Raw genomic sequence first — 15,467 nt, forward strand, 5'->3', positions numbered from 1 at the left:
GCCAGAACATGGGACAGGGAAGGGAGGATGGCAGCTGCCCCAGCACAGAGATGTAACTAATGAAATCAAGGGTGTTGGAAAGGAATCCTATAGCTCGCTTCCTCAACGGGGAAAGACACGATGGCCCACAGTCCCCACGTCATGGGCCACGTGGAGTCTTGACATTCCTGTGCCATCCCCCAAAGTACAGTTACTATTATGTGTTCTAGGATCACCTGGTGCCCAAACCAAGATCAAGGCCCTGTGTGCTTGGTACTGTGCAAACACAGTAAGAGACATTCCCTGCCACCTGCAGCTTATGATTTATGTGGACAAAACAGCGCGTGAATCGACACGTGCTCAGCAACAGAGCCAGCTCACCTGCCTCCCAGGCCAGCTCCCTCGCCACTGGGCAACACAGGCACCGCTGTAGCGACGCTGAAGACAGTTAAACACCATCTCTGTGTGGCTATCTCCTGGCACTCTCTTTCTGCTCCTCCCCAAGACAACCAGAGCAGTGAGTGCGTAAAGCAGCATGCAGAGAGAGTCCCGGGAGATCCTGAAGGCCACTCTCAGACTGGAATTTGCATACTTTGAAGTTTTTTTATTTGTCTGTTTTCATGGGAAAGCGAGGTCAGAATCCAAGGGCCTGGCATTTTGCTCTGAGAACCCGGAGGTCTATGGCCAGCTTGGTGTCTCCCAGGAGTTGTAGGTTTGTTGGCCAGTCATTGAAAAAGCTCCATCAGCTGCCCATGCGAGTTTTCACTCGAGGCAGAAGTCCCAGCGGAACCCAGCTTGATTAAGAGCCGAACTGGCTGGCGCAAGTACAACTCCCATTGACTGTGGCTTCAGAACTGGGCCGTTGCTAGAGGTCTATGGGACTGTAACAACCTGTGAAGCCATTGAAGGGTTCTCCAAAGATGCAAATCTCTGAATCTTAGATGAGAAATTTCCTGCCTTTTAAGTGTCATCACATGCAATTCCATAAGACTCCCGTCTTTGTTAAAGCCATTCACTCTTTTGGAAATCCCTTGTGATTGTCAGTATGAAGGAACCTGAGAAGATGCTCCAGGAACTTGCCTTACCAGGCTTCTACTTTCTTTGGAAGAATCTAAGGTAGTTAGATCTGGTATTAGGGCAGTACTAGATTACCAGCCACAAATCCCCCTCCCTCCACCATCCTATTTCATATATTGTCGCTAATACGCTGTCTGCCCAACAGCATTCTTGGTGCATTCCTCCAGTAAGTACCACGGATTTGCTGTGCTTTATGAAAAATGAAAAGAATGTTTTAAATGAAATTAATTCTTATGAACCCGACATTTCATAAAAAGTACTACCGTGGTATGGTCTGGCATAGGGCGGCTGCTATGCTCTGCGTTAGACTTGCACGAGGGGACGGGAAAACAAAGGCTGTGGCATAAGATGAGCTGGACAATGAACATTTTATAACCGCTTGCAGGGTCTCAAAGGGTTTTATCCTAGCACTTAATTTATGCTCAGCAATAACACAGAAGGTGATCTTTAAAGAGCAAATAAGAGAACTCCTTGTGGAGAAAGCACTCAGGGGAGGGCCAAGCAACAGTGTCTAGTAAGAACAAAAGGAGCTGGGTTGGCCACGCGGAGGTTGAGGGCTCTAATTCCTTGAGGAAGGCCGTGCCACGTGAACTTGCAGTTTCCCAGCCAGTTGGCTCCGGAGCTCCTTTGGCCTGAACGTGGGCAGGTTTTGTGAAGCCAGGTGGGAAGGAATGAAGAGATTACGGAACCAGGCAGCGAGATTGTGGAGCTAATGCTGCCACTTTCCCTTCCCTCCACCCCACTCCTCATCTCCAGTTCAAGAGACATTAAAGAAAGAAATCTGCCTTTCACCAGGAGGAGCTGATGCAAAACTGCCCGGTTCCCTCTTTTATCTTCACTTTAAAAAGCAACTAAATTAAAAAAAAAAAAAACAAGCCCAAACCCTCCAGCAACTTTCTGCTGTCCAGTCTTCTTCTGCTCTGGTGAAAGCTCTAGTATTTTAGGACAAAATGGCTCATGCTTCATGGCTAGAACGGAGGAAATAATTCACAGCCCTGTTTATGGGGTGGATTTCATTCATATTTGTGTGTTCAGGAATTGTCAACAAATCAGTGGCCGGGATCTTCAAAGTTGTTATTCAAAACTGTTCAGGAACTTTCCCATGAAGACCCGTTGGTCTTCAGAACCTACATGCTTTGTATGTTTGCAGCTGGACAGTCGCAATAGGTTGGGTTGGTTACGCAAGTCCGGTCTTCGGAGCAGAACAGTCTCTTACTCTGTGCCTGTAAAGTGTCTAGAACAATGGGGCGCTGATCACAGTAGGGGCCCAGAAATGCTACAACAACAGTGTTAACAACCCTTGCGATATTGTGTGTTCTTCTTAATCTCCCAGCTCCTTGAATCAAGAAGTTCCCCAAATAGCTTAACTTTGGTTACAAACAACAAAGAAGTTTCTAAGCCCTCGTGGTTGCAGAGAAGAAACTGAAACTGGGATCTGACTGCACCGGAAGGCTCAGGAACTGGACAGCAAACTCAAAACTTAGTAATTAAAGAAAAATCTCATGATCTTTGGGACCCTGACTCATGAGCTTTGAATGCTGGGGGGTGGCAATACCAATAAAAAAAAAAATGAAATGTAGCGTTGTCCTTTTCCTCTGAATGGATAATTTACGTCGCTCCCCAAGAGCACAGATTTCACAGTGGAATGTGCCTTCAAAATTCTAGTTATACATTTTTTTGCTAAAAATGGGCTTTTCTGGGAAAAATTCACTCCTGCGTCCCTGGCTGGCAAGGTGCTGGTGCACTGTGTCCCACCTAAGTTCTCAAATAGGACGCAGGTGGGGTGCAAGTTGTGCCTGGTGCTGGCTCTCTGCACCGTGTGTGGGGGGAATTTTGCTCTGGGTATATCGGTGCTGTTAACGCCCAATGGCTTGAATGTTTGCAGGAGACAGACACAAAAGTGTTGCAAACACATCAGAATTTAAATCTGCTTTTGAATTCCAAGGAATTTTTGCAGAATTTCTCCCCCAAATTGTTTGCTCAGCTGTTAGCCCTTGCATTAGTGGTATCTTGTCCCCAAAGGGGTTATCGCTTGAGCCCAGAACTAGAACATTCCCATTACAGCCATGCAAACGTCCTCGGTTTCCCTTTGCAAAGGGGGTTGCAAGCTCCGATGCACGTTGGATTCACACACTCTGCCCCCTTCTGGAGTTTTATTCTGAGTTTGGGGATGGAACAAAGCCAACATCTCAAATCAAAAGCAGTCAGAGCTGCCAAGTTTCACAGCAAAACCACAGGATTTCGATAGGAAGCCATAAAATCTGTCCCAGGCTTGATCAACCTCAGGTAACTTTTTAAAAACAAAACTGGGCTGAGCTTTCGCACTTGTACCAAAACCTGAAAGCAGGTGCATTTGCCCTCGGCTTTAAATATCATTGCAACTATTTTACAGAGAACGGAGTCACAGGCGCTCCGGGAAGGTCCTGATCCATGTTACATTATGACACCTCCAGTGCTCCTTTAAATGGAATCTGGACAAAAAGCTAAACATCTGTGATGACGACACCACGGCCTCTCTCCTAAAATGACCCTAGCAGACTTTACAGACCTCAGCTATTCACAGGGGTCACCCTTCCTCACCACTGAAGTGCAGCCACTTCTGGAGCGAAACACAAACTGTTCAAAGGCACACAGGAACACTACACGGCAGTTTAAAACAGGAAGCAGAGAAGCATACATTCTCCAAGTGAAAAGTGAAGGAATTACAGTAGGTAGAATACAACTAATGCACCTCAGAAGAAAGACTGTATTTCTGTGTGCTCCCACTGGCATATTGTCTGCGGATAAAGACAGAGGTTAGATCTCCGCTCAACAGCCAGCAACATCATCTCATTCATCTGGATGAAGTTCTGTGTAAGACCCTCTTCTTTAGACCCCTCTCAACTTGGAAAGGAGCAATGAAATAAAACCCTTTGGAAGAACAATAGAGAAAGTTCACAGCTGTTTCCAGTGTGATCCGCAAGGGAAAAGGATAGAGCATAGGTAGAGCTGGGCTTTCTAGGTCAATCAGCCTTTGAGTAGATGGGCAGAACTCTGTAGGTTTTAAGAGATTCCGGAGGCCAAATTTTGCTGTCAGTTACATAGTGTTTACACTGGTAAAACTCCAGTGACGCCAACAGGAGCTGGGTGTGCTCTGCACCGATGAATACTTTTTACATGCTTCCCACCCATGTTTGAAAATGTTGGCCTTTGCTTCTGTGCGTCTCCATTGTACAGAGCATGGTGATGGCAGGGTGGAAAACGGGGATAGACGCTAACCTTCCTCCCCTCCCACAGATGCCAGGAAGATCACTTAGCGAAGGCTTGTACATAGGGTTGCCAGTGTTGGTTGGACGTATTCCTGGAGATTCATCAAATGACATACCCTTTATATAGATCATTCATCCTTAATTCCTGGAGACTCCAGGACAATCCTGGAGGGTTGGCAACCCTACTCACACAGCACTTTGTAAAGTGCTACATGTTATTAAACACTTGAGCTGGAAGATTCATGGATGCCAAAGCAACCACGGGCTTCTTGCCACATTCTTACCACAAGGGAGAGAGCCATCCAGACACTGTTCTTTTAAGCTAAGGGAGATGGTTTCCAGGTGGGCTGAAGAGTGAGAGACATTCAAAAGAAGCACCTAGAGCTAAGGTTTCAGTCCAGGGAGAAGACTCTTGCTGTCGAGAAAGCTTTGGGTTTAGTTTTCTTCCCTGTGATTTACTGCTTTATTGACCTCAGAATCATAGAATGTCAGGGTTGGAAGAGACCTCAGGAGGTCATCTAGTCCAATCCCCTGCTCAAAGCAGGACCAACCCCAACTAAATCATCCTCAGGGGCTGGAAGCCACTAGGGATTTTCTTGAGTTAAGTGGTTTGACAATACAAGGCACCCCAATCCAACCCATTGGCTTCCTCTCTCTTACTGCACTTCTCTGACTGCCGTGGCAGTCCTACGAGGTGCTCAAGTACTAGGCTGATGAGGGCCGTATAAGTACTTGGTTAAAAAAAGAATCTGACCTTCCCCTATATCTTTGCTCTTGCTTCCGCCTATTCCTCTTCACATTCATAGGATCATAGAATATCAGGGTTGGAAGGGACCTCAGGAGGTCATCTAGTCCAACCCCCTCCTCAAAGCAGGACCAATCCCCAACTAAATCATCCCAGCCAGGGCTTTGTCAAGCCGGGCCTTAAAAACCTCTAAGGAAGGAGATTCCACCACCTCCCTAGGTAACCCATTCCAGTGCTTCACCACCCTCCTAGTGAAAAGGTTTTTCCTAATATCCAAGCTAGACCTCCCCCACTGCAACTTGAGACCATTGCTCCTTGTTCTGGTCATCTGCCACCACTGAGAACAGTCGAGCTCCATCCTCTTTGGAACCCCCTTCCGGTAATTGAAGGCTGCTATCAAATCCCCCCTCACTCTTCTCTTCCTTCCCTTCTTCACTCTTCCTCCTGGTCTCACCTCACTGCTCCCTTTCTCCCCTTTGTGCCTTTATCAAGCTGCTGGATCTGTCCTGAATGCTCCCCCTTTCCTCTCCAAGGGCCTCACTGCTCCCCGCCTCCCCCAGCATTTCTCATCAATAACTCCAGAGGAGGGAGCCGAAGAATTGTTCTGGATCTTGTACTCAGCAGCTGGGCGCACTCTTGGGCAGGGAGCAGGTCGGTCTGCCTCGCTGTTTGTGAGGCTGTGTGTTGATTTGTGGTGCTATGGACAATGAACGATACAAGGGATTGTGTAGGTAGGAGCAGAGGACAACCTGTGGTGGACAGTCAATGTCCACTGAGCAGCGTGGAAGCACGGATCTGAATCCTGTTGTCTTGTGTTTTGAAAAGGAGGAACCTAAAAGGGAGGATGAAGCCTCCTTGATGGTAACAATTTTCAAGAGAACAAGATGCTCAGCAGAGTGAGATGTGCAGACGCAAGGAGAACTCATTCTTTGACGCTTTTCCAGGGGGATTTGAAAATGAAGCTGCAAAGACACCGGGGAACATTTTCAAATGCACCTAAGTCACTTAGGAGATATCATCCCATTGACTTTCAAGGAAATTAGGTTCCTAAGTCTCTTAGGCACTTTTGAAATTTTTACTCCCTCTCTCTCTAGGTTCTTACACTGGCCCTGTCACCACTGTGCCTCCCATCGAGACAAGGTAATTCTTGCCAGTTTTTGAAGCCTTCTTTTGGTCCCTCAGTTCTCAACCTGAGGTTCAAGGCCACCCTGTCTTTCCTGTATTGCTAAATGGGGCTAGGAGGCAGCTAGATTCTGGCTAGATGGGAAGAGATTCACCACGGAAGCAGTCTTAGTATGGAAAAGATTCAGAACCTCACTGAAGATCTGCTCAGGGGCTGGAAATCACTAGCAGGCAACTTTGAGCTGTGATGTGGAAGCTGAAGATGAATGAAGACCTGTCAGAAGTGTGCAAGCAGATCCCCCAGAGGTTTGTTCTTGGGAATTTGCTTTATTGAGAAGGTTACTGATGCACAGATGACATTTTTGACCTTCCATCCACAAGAGATGTGTAGAAATATGGAGAGTTACCAAACTGGAATGCACCAATGGTCCATCTGAACTAGCATCTATTCTCTGCTTCTGGTCTAGACCAGATGTTTGACTGGTACACTGAAATCCAGTGCAATACAGTGCAAATCCAGTGAAATACTGTACAAATAAGTGATGGCCACATAAACACCACCCTATACCGGAAACCTACTGACCACTATACTTACCTACAGGCCTTCAGCTTCCATCCAGTACACATCACACAATCCATTGTCTACAGTCAGGCCCTAAGATACAACCGAATTTGCTCCAATCCCTCAGATAGAGACAAACACCTACAAGATCTTTATCAAGAATTCTTAAAACTAGAATACCCACCTGGGGAAGTGAGGAAACAGATTGACAGAGCGAGACGGGTACCCAGAAGTCACCTGCTATAGGACAGGCCCAACAAGGAAAATAACAGAACACCACTGGCCATCACAGGCGGGCCCCAGCTAAAACCTATCCAGCACATCAACGATCTACAATCTATCCTGGAAAACGATCCCTCACTCTCACAGACCTTGGGAGGCAGGCCAGTCCTCGCTTACTGACAGCTCCCCAACCTGAAGCAAATACTCACCAGCAACTACACACCACAGAAGCACTAATCCAGGAACCAATCCCTGTAACAAATCTCGTTGCCTACTCTGTCCCCATATCTACTCTAGCGACACCATCAGAGGACCCAACCACATCAGCCACACCATCAGGGACTCATTCACCTGCACGTCTACTAATGTGATATATGCCATCATATGCCAGCAATACCCCTTTGCCACATACATTGGCCAAACCGGACAGTCTCTACGTAAAAGAATAAATGGACACAAATCAGACATCAGGAATGGTAACATACAAAAGCCAGGAGGAGAACACTTCAATCTTCCTGGACATTCAACAACAGATTTAAAAGTAGCCATCCTTCAACAAAAAAACTTCAAAAACAGACTTCAAAGAGAAACTGCAGAACTACAATTCATTTGCAAATTTAACACCATTAATTTGGGCTTCAATAGGGACTGGGAGTGGCTGGCTCACTACAAAAGCAACTTTGCCTCTCCTGGAATTGACACCTCCTCATCAGTTATTGGGAGTGAACTACATCGACCCTGATTGAATTGGCCTGTTCGACACTGGTTCTCCACTTGTGAGGTAACTCCCTTCTCTTCATGTGTCAGTATAACAATGCCTGCATCTGTAACTTTCACTCCATGCATCTGAAGAAGTGAGTTTTTTTACTCACAAAAGCTTATGCCCAAATAAATCTGTTAGTCTTTAAGGTGCCACCAGACTCCTTGTTTTTACTGAAATCCAGCAAATCAAGGGCTTTTCTCAGTCTGATTGGATCTTCTCACTTCCAAGTTCACATAGTATGCTTTGGATCACCTGGAGAGGCCTGACATCCCTGGGTAGAAGCGATGCATCTGGGAAAAGGATGAAAAACCAACTGGAGAGAAGAGAAAGAAAAGTAATATACTCGGCACCTGCCAAGTACCATTGGGAAAACAATTTGAGATTCAACCCTAAGAGGGGAAAAAAGAAAGCAAGGAAGGTCATTATTCAGGGGGCAGATTCTCCTTTGCTTTAAATCCATGCAGGCCCCTCCAAGTCAATAGTTCTGCCTGACTAACTGTGAAAGGATGATTCGGTGGGGAGACACTTGACCGTACATCCCCGCACTGCACTGAACTGGTTAAATTCTCCCCCTCCCAGGAACTCAGATCCAGACTTTCCAGGACGTAACATTCACAACCAGGGCTGGGTTTTCACAAGAGCACAGCTTCCATGTAGACACCAAAGTAACAGACAGATTCCCCGAAGTATTCAGCACCTCGACATACAGAAGTTCTTCTGAAAGTGTCGTGTCTACACGGGAGCTGGGGCTTACCGAAGTCCAGTGCTGCACCACTGGCAGGAAGGAGCATTTCTGTACCCCGAACGTACTGCTCACGAGGGGGACAAGCACCTGAAGATAAAGCCAGCATGACATGGGAAACTATTACGGGCTGGATCATTTCAGGGGGGCACTTTTCCTGAGGCAGAGAGAGAAGAGGCCGAGCCAGCACTCGCTACAAACTGAATCGAGGAAATTCACATGCGTGGGAAAATTCTTTGCTTTTAGTTTGTTAAAATGTATAAATTCCATGGAAAACACACACACCTGTGCGTGTGCATGCTCACCCTCCCCTCCCTGCTTTTGACTGGACACTTTAAAGTCTCCGACATTCCACGGGGAACAGTTGGTTTCTTCTGCAATCTCCCCTTTTCTTTCCCTCACTAACATCCCCCCATAGAACGCAGCCAAGCACAACACAGGCGGGGAAGGGAAAAAGGCACAAAGTTCCCCCGGCCCTTGAGCCAGTGTTGGGTGTACATGCAGATCTGTGCCTTTAAATGCTGTTCACCAACCGAACCCCCTCTGCCTCTCCAATCAGTCAATTTGCCATCCCTTCAGCTGGCAAGCGCTCATGAATGGATGTCCTCCTCGCCTGTAAAGCACAGGATCGAAAGTGACGTTTGGCCAAGACAAGGGAAGGGTTATACAGAAAGACGAGGCTCTGCTTTCTATGCCTTTCTGCAAGGGTAGATATTTTTGGAGCAGTCTAAAGAAAGGAAAGGAGGAGGGGGTGGGAGGGAGCCGGCGTTCAGGACAAGTGAAATTCAGTATCGTTTTATGGCCCCACCCTGCAGAACTATGAGGTTGTGTTGTTACAGACACTGTCTGCAGCACAGGAGAATGGAAACTCTGTTGCTTTCCTAGCTGTGGAGAAGCTGAAATATGAGCGAGAAAGACAGGCCGTGTGTGTGAGAAAGGGAGAGAGAACAGCCCTTCGCGCCCTTTCCACCAGGGCTAATGTATTTTGCAGGTGACGTTCCCTGACATACTGTTGATACAATGTTCCCCTCGCTCCAGGGCCGCGGATAGAGTCACTTTTCAGGTCATTGCGAGGGATGGCAGGAGGTAATGTATTGGAACCTTCGTGCCAACAGGTCCATTAGTAACCTTTGAACGCAGACCTTTATAACGAGAGCATTTGAAACGGGCATTTTTTTCTTCCACCATTTTTCTTCCAGTCAAAGAAAATGTTCTAGATGAAAATAAACAAACCGCAAAAAAAAAAAAAAAAAAACCATGCTGGAAAAGCATCTACAAATATTTTGTTATATCATATAATGATCCCCTTATAGATCAGCTTAAACTCCCAGCCACCCCACTAATAGCTCTTCTGATTGAGCTCTAAAAACTGTCTCCTAAGTTCCTTTGGAATGGATTTATAACAAAGCAGAAATCCCATAAACCCTCTACAGAGCAGTGTGATGGAATATCTGTGCATTCCTACACGCTCGGTCCCCCAACCAGCCTCTCTGCTACAGTCTTGGCAAACGCAGAGCAAAAGAAGGGTCCCAAGAGCAGAAAACTGCCATCCAGGAGAACCAGGTGGGGAGAGGCCTCTTATCCTGGCGGTCAGAGCCCCTGTATTTTATTTCATCCTAAGATGATGCTCCACACTAGACTCATGATACAACACAGATGCTTAGCACTTAGCGTGCACTCCAACTAAGATACTTAAAAGTGCCCCCCCCCATTGTTGTGGTATCCAAGCTCCTCACAGTCTTGAGCATAACTACGCTTCTCAAATCATGTTACAGTGGATCATATTATTAGGCCCATTTTACAGATAGGGAAATGGAAGCAGAGAGGGGAAGCGACTTGCCTAGAGTCATTAATAGAACCCAGAAGTCCTGGCTGCAACTCTAGTGACCATGCGGTCTCCCCCACTCTTCCCCCTCACTGCCTCCCAACAGGGGCACCATAGAAGTGAGGGCTTCCAAGGGCTATAAGCTGACTGTCGCCCTGCTCAGAGCACAATTATTGTCCAAGTTCCCCCAGGGGTCAGCACAATGCATTGATCGTGTGCAGACAGAGGGTCTAAATGGTGAAGTCTCGTGTTAAATAATTTTCAGCCTCCTCTGTAGCATCAGACATTGGCCACTGCCAGAGGTAGGGTATGGGCGACTCCAGCATGGCAAATCCTAGTGTTTTAGGGGAGCTCTGAAAGTTGTGCTCTGCCCTTCTGTCCCCAACCATGAAAGATCTGGTGGAAATTCCAGTGGATCCCTTCTCTTGGTCTTTTAGTGTCTCTGATATGAGCTGGAGGACCAGTAGCCCAGGATCCTCTGACCCATTACTCTGTTCCAAAATCTAATTATTAAATTATTAATTTTTCATCTCACCACTAGGGAGATGTTCTTCCACCCCATTACTGTGCCCTAGTCACACCAAAGGAACAGCAAAGCCTAATTCAATGCTATAAGGGCTACCATCTGTTTATGTTTATGCCCATGGGTCCTGACTTCAGTAGGACTTATGGGCATAACTGAGGGCAGAATTTAGCCCCAAATCTTTTAAAGTAACCTATTGGTCTTTCCAAAAACGGCACTGGACCAAAGTCATCTTCAGAGTCACTCAGTTGATGTCACTGGAGTTTATCGTCTCATGTGTTTGGCTCATTGCCACTGTATTTCTGCAGAAAGAATTTACTCCAAGGTATGTTCCTACACCAGGTAATGGGGTGGGGGGGGGGGAGGAGAGAGCCTCATTCATGGGTCCTAAGCCTGAACCTTTCCATGCAGAGTGAGAGAGATGAGATTACTCCACACTGAAGAGTCCTGTTTAACTATCTTGACTGCATCTAAATAGGAGGATGCCTTGGAGATCCGTCTTCCTTTGATTGGATCTCCAAGTTCTTCCTCTGACTCCTGTAAGTCCGCGACTTTCTTGGCAGTCTGTCCCTTGTCCATTCTTCACTGGGTATGCTCACATACATAGGCCCCACATGGTGAAGTGTAAATAGGACAGTGCTCTGCTCTCAAGGGGAAAAGTCTGGTTGTATTTTTGGCTGCAGTTCTGGTAGCCTGGGTTACTCTTTCATGAGGAGTGACACGTTGGAGGTAGCGTTTAACCAAGCCACAAAACTATTGAAACGCTGCTGCTGCTCGCGGCTGCTTTTCAAATGCTGCATCTTACCCAGAGACTCTTGTCTCTTTCACCAGCAGAAGCTAGGCCAATAAAAGATATTACCTCCCCCACCTCGTCTCTCTAGTATCTTACAGACAGAAGGCAGCCAGCCCTGCACTTGGGGAAACCCACAGGTAAAATTCACAGTAGGAAGAGAGAACAGGCGCTAGCTCCAAGCCCCTGAATTCAGATTGCATGTGGTTCTGGGGTCTCCCAACACAATGCAGTGCATGCTATTCCTCAGGATGGCAGGTCAAGATAGTGACAAAAGACCAAGAAACACTTGGAAGTCAGAGAGAAACAGCTGCTGTGGCCGTCTGCCTGCAACAGTATGAAAGGATATCAAAAGGGAAAACAGAAAACCCTGCCATGGAGAGCTATGCTGAGCTGCTGCCAGAAGCCACAGACAGAAAAATCCTAGATTTCACCCAGGTGTGAATAACTTTTGACACTTCTAGGGCTTGTGGCTTTAAACAAAACAAAACACGCAGTCCCCGTTCACCCTTAGCAATACTGTATTGCATATGAATGGAATATATGAATCACTGCAAAGAACTTCAGTGCAACCCAGTACAAAGAAAAGCTGAATTCTCCACCCCGCTTACTGTAGCCTAAAACAAAGGCAACAGGAAACAAATACATCTAGACAGTCAAATTTTCTCTCTCTTTTTTTTTTTTTTAAAAGGGTAACTCAGCTGTTACACTTACACGGAGATCAGACGTTCGTTTCCAGTCAGGGCTATTATGACCCACAGCTGGGTTCCTTCCTCCACCTACTTATGATTGTAAGTGAATTCCACGGTGAGAGCATCACACATTTTCCAAAAACGTGATGAGATCCTGACAGCTCTCGGATTCAAACGTGAATGTGGCTTCTAAAGTTACAGCTAAGCCCACTCACCCCGATTCCTGGGCAAACATTGCTGCCGATTGGAACAGGTGAATCAAAAGAAGCTACTTGCTGATGGAGTTATAGGGATCTGGTCTTTTCTGACCCAGTTGGACAAGGAAAGAAAAATAAAACAAAGATAAACGTTTCAGTGAAACTAATCTTGGAAGTTGTGCTGAATAAATGAAAAAACTGATGGTTCTTTATTATAGCATTGAACCAATTTTCTAGCAGTTTTTTTTTTTTTTCTTATTATGCCTGAGAGAAATGGGATGAAAAAACCTAGTCCACACTCGAACCAAATTGCTAGCATGTCCTGTGTCCTCGCTGACTTAACTCCATGGAGGTTTTTACTCTTTTAGCTTTGGGCATGCCAAAAAGGGGGCAGGGGTGTGTGTTACCTGTCCTACAATGTAGCAAAATGGCAGAAACCCTGGAGAGTTAGATTCCCAAATAGTCTTTAATGTTCAGTTCTTAGGGGTTTGAGGATCTAAAACCACAATAGTTAGTTAGATTCAGTTAAAGGAGAAGTTGGCCTATCATTGCCCCTACAACAAGTTTATTTGATGTGTATGATAGATGCAGCATCTGAGAGAGAGAGAGAGAGAGAGAGAGAATTCTCTTCTACTACACAGAGTTACCACCACAGCCTGAGAAGGTAAAACGTACTAATGCAGACATTGCTATCATTTTAGCATCCAGTATGCATGGGACATGGCAGCTGAAAAGAATAGTTTCCCAGTGTCCCTTGCTGATGGATCAAAATTGGATTTTTATAGAGGCAATAAAAATCCCAGGAATTTGCTGGCCTTATGATTTATTAAAAATGTTCTTTATAGCAAAGCTGCCCGTAGAGGAGGAAATATCTCCAAGTAGGTCAGCCTGGGGCAAACGTATAGGGGCGACTCTCTTGGTTTATTAAGAATGTTCAAAGTTTAGGAACTGGTGGGTGAGAATTCAATGAACAGAAATGTCCTTAAAAACAATAAAATAAGAACCTTCTACTTCCCAGCCCAGGATGTATGTGAAGTTAGCGGAGGTGACACATACTTTTCTTCAGTGCCTATCAGAGTCAGGGTGAGTACAGATATCTCAAATTGGAAGAGGACAGCCTCTTGAGCAGATCATGGAATTGAACTAAAAGTCGATTTGCTAGGGATCGGGGTCCCTGGGGGCACAGAACTTTTCCCACACATTTTTCTTACAAACATTCGAGACAGGAAAGTAGGGTTTGGACCTTGGAGCCATCTCTGCCCCAACCTGGGTCCGGTTTCTCATTAACACTGTTTGAACATCACATACTCTTTTGATACAATTAAAAAGGAACAGAATTAAAAATGGGTCAGGGGAAAAATAAAGGGATGATAAAAGGGACAGAAGAAATCAAGAAAAGCACACAGACTAAAGTTCTCCTGGAAAGAGAGAATATTCCTTTGCAATATTCCTCTCTGCTTGGGGAAAAACTAATCAGAATTAGAGGGTCTCGTGACTGAGAAATTAAAGAGATTTTCTTTAGTCTGAGCTTAATGCAACATGTGATAGGTATCTAGGTAAATGATAAGAAAAAGGAGGAATAGGAGAATATGTCAAGAAAGAGAAATAAAGTCCTTACCTTGTTAGATGAAACAAACAGTCTCCTCAGGCTTGCAGAAGGGAGTTTGGTTTGGGGGTTTATTGGGGGGGAGGTACTCTGAATAAACTAACTTTTATTGCTGTTAGACTAGTCTATTCCATGGGAAGTGCAGCAGTCGCTGATGGTACCTTTGCAGAGGGGGAGCGAGAGAGGACAGAGCTGTGCTGGGCAGCACTGCAAATGACTGCACAAGGGAGGGAGGAAAGGTTTTTCACAGACTCTTTGATGGGCTAACACAGCTCAGGACTGGGTTGGCTGGTTACTTTTTTTTTTTTTTTTTTTTTGAGTGGGTTCCAGCTCTGGATTGTTTCTCCGTTTCACAGACACAGAAGGAAGTATGTTTATAAAACAAAAAACCACACACACTCCCTACACCAACCCTAGATGTGTGGGGAAGAGTCTCTCCTCAAAGGCTCAGGTTCATATTCGGCTGAGCAAACTGCCCCCCCTTTTCAGCACTGAAGTGGCAAAAGTGTAACCGAGAAGCCAGCCTGGCTAGGGAGAGGTGTAGGAATTTGAGTGGGATTCCAGGGTGGTAGAACTGGACTCAGGGCCATGGCAGCTGGGGGGTGGGGGGAGTTTGCCTGATGTTCCCAGGACTCCCAGAAGCATTTTGCCTCCTGGCTCAGTCCAGTCACAAAGCCTGGCTTGGCGGGGAGGTGATGGCTCTGGGTACTAGCACTTGAAGTCTGGGGACAGGGGTTGTCGCTGGGAAATGTAGGGCTCTCTTCCTCAGGGAATGAACCCCCCCCCCAATTCCAAGAATACTAAAAGACAAGGAACCTGGAAACAAAACCTCCTTAAGATGCCACAAAAAGCCAGCATCAAACCAAAGCCACTGAGCACCCTCAAACTCTGAGCTCTGGGTCTGAACCTTCCCAGATTTGCTCTCTCCCAGCCTCCTAACTGTATAACAGGCCAAACTGGAAGAGAGTGTTCAGACATCCCCAAGCAATGGGGAATTTCAGACCAATAGGTTAGGCTCACCTCTGCTTCTCATCTGCTGTAGTTACCCTGCCTGGCTCCTAGATTAAAGAAAACCTTCAGTTAGAGAATGACATCTATGGTCACTGTAGTAGGGTGCACATCAGAGAGTAACTCATCCCATTAGTCCCTCTAGGGACTGCCATTTCCCTGAACTTCCCGAAGAGCAGACCCATGGTAGATGGCAGCTTCCTGGTTTGATCATAATTCAACTCCTCCCAAGAAGGGCTGCCACTGTCCCTTAACGTAAAGCCACATTCAATGCAATACTTCTATAGTCAAGAAATGCTTCCATGGACCTCAACATGAGTTTGGCTGGAGTGCAAGTTAAATCCTGACATCTCTACAAGAGTCATA

The 15,467-nt window shown here is 46.2% G+C and overlaps 1 protein-coding gene across 2 annotated transcripts in view; it reads right to left on the reverse strand.

Annotated features, from left to right (window-relative positions):
* Positions 1–14,286, reverse strand: part of COL8A2 (collagen type VIII alpha 2 chain) — a 149,782-nt gene extending 135,496 nt beyond the window's left edge. For both annotated transcript variants that reach the window (XM_054012080.1, XM_054012082.1), the window contains exon 1: positions 14,106–14,286. The gene's annotated coding sequence lies outside the window, so the exon portion shown is untranslated. The remainder of the gene's footprint in view (positions 1–14,105) is intronic.
* Positions 14,287–15,467: the final 1,181 nt, after the last annotated feature.

This window comes from Malaclemys terrapin, chromosome 22 (genome assembly GCF_027887155.1).
Source record: "Malaclemys terrapin pileata isolate rMalTer1 chromosome 22, rMalTer1.hap1, whole genome shotgun sequence".
Taxonomy (NCBI): Eukaryota; Metazoa; Chordata; order Testudines; family Emydidae; genus Malaclemys; species Malaclemys terrapin.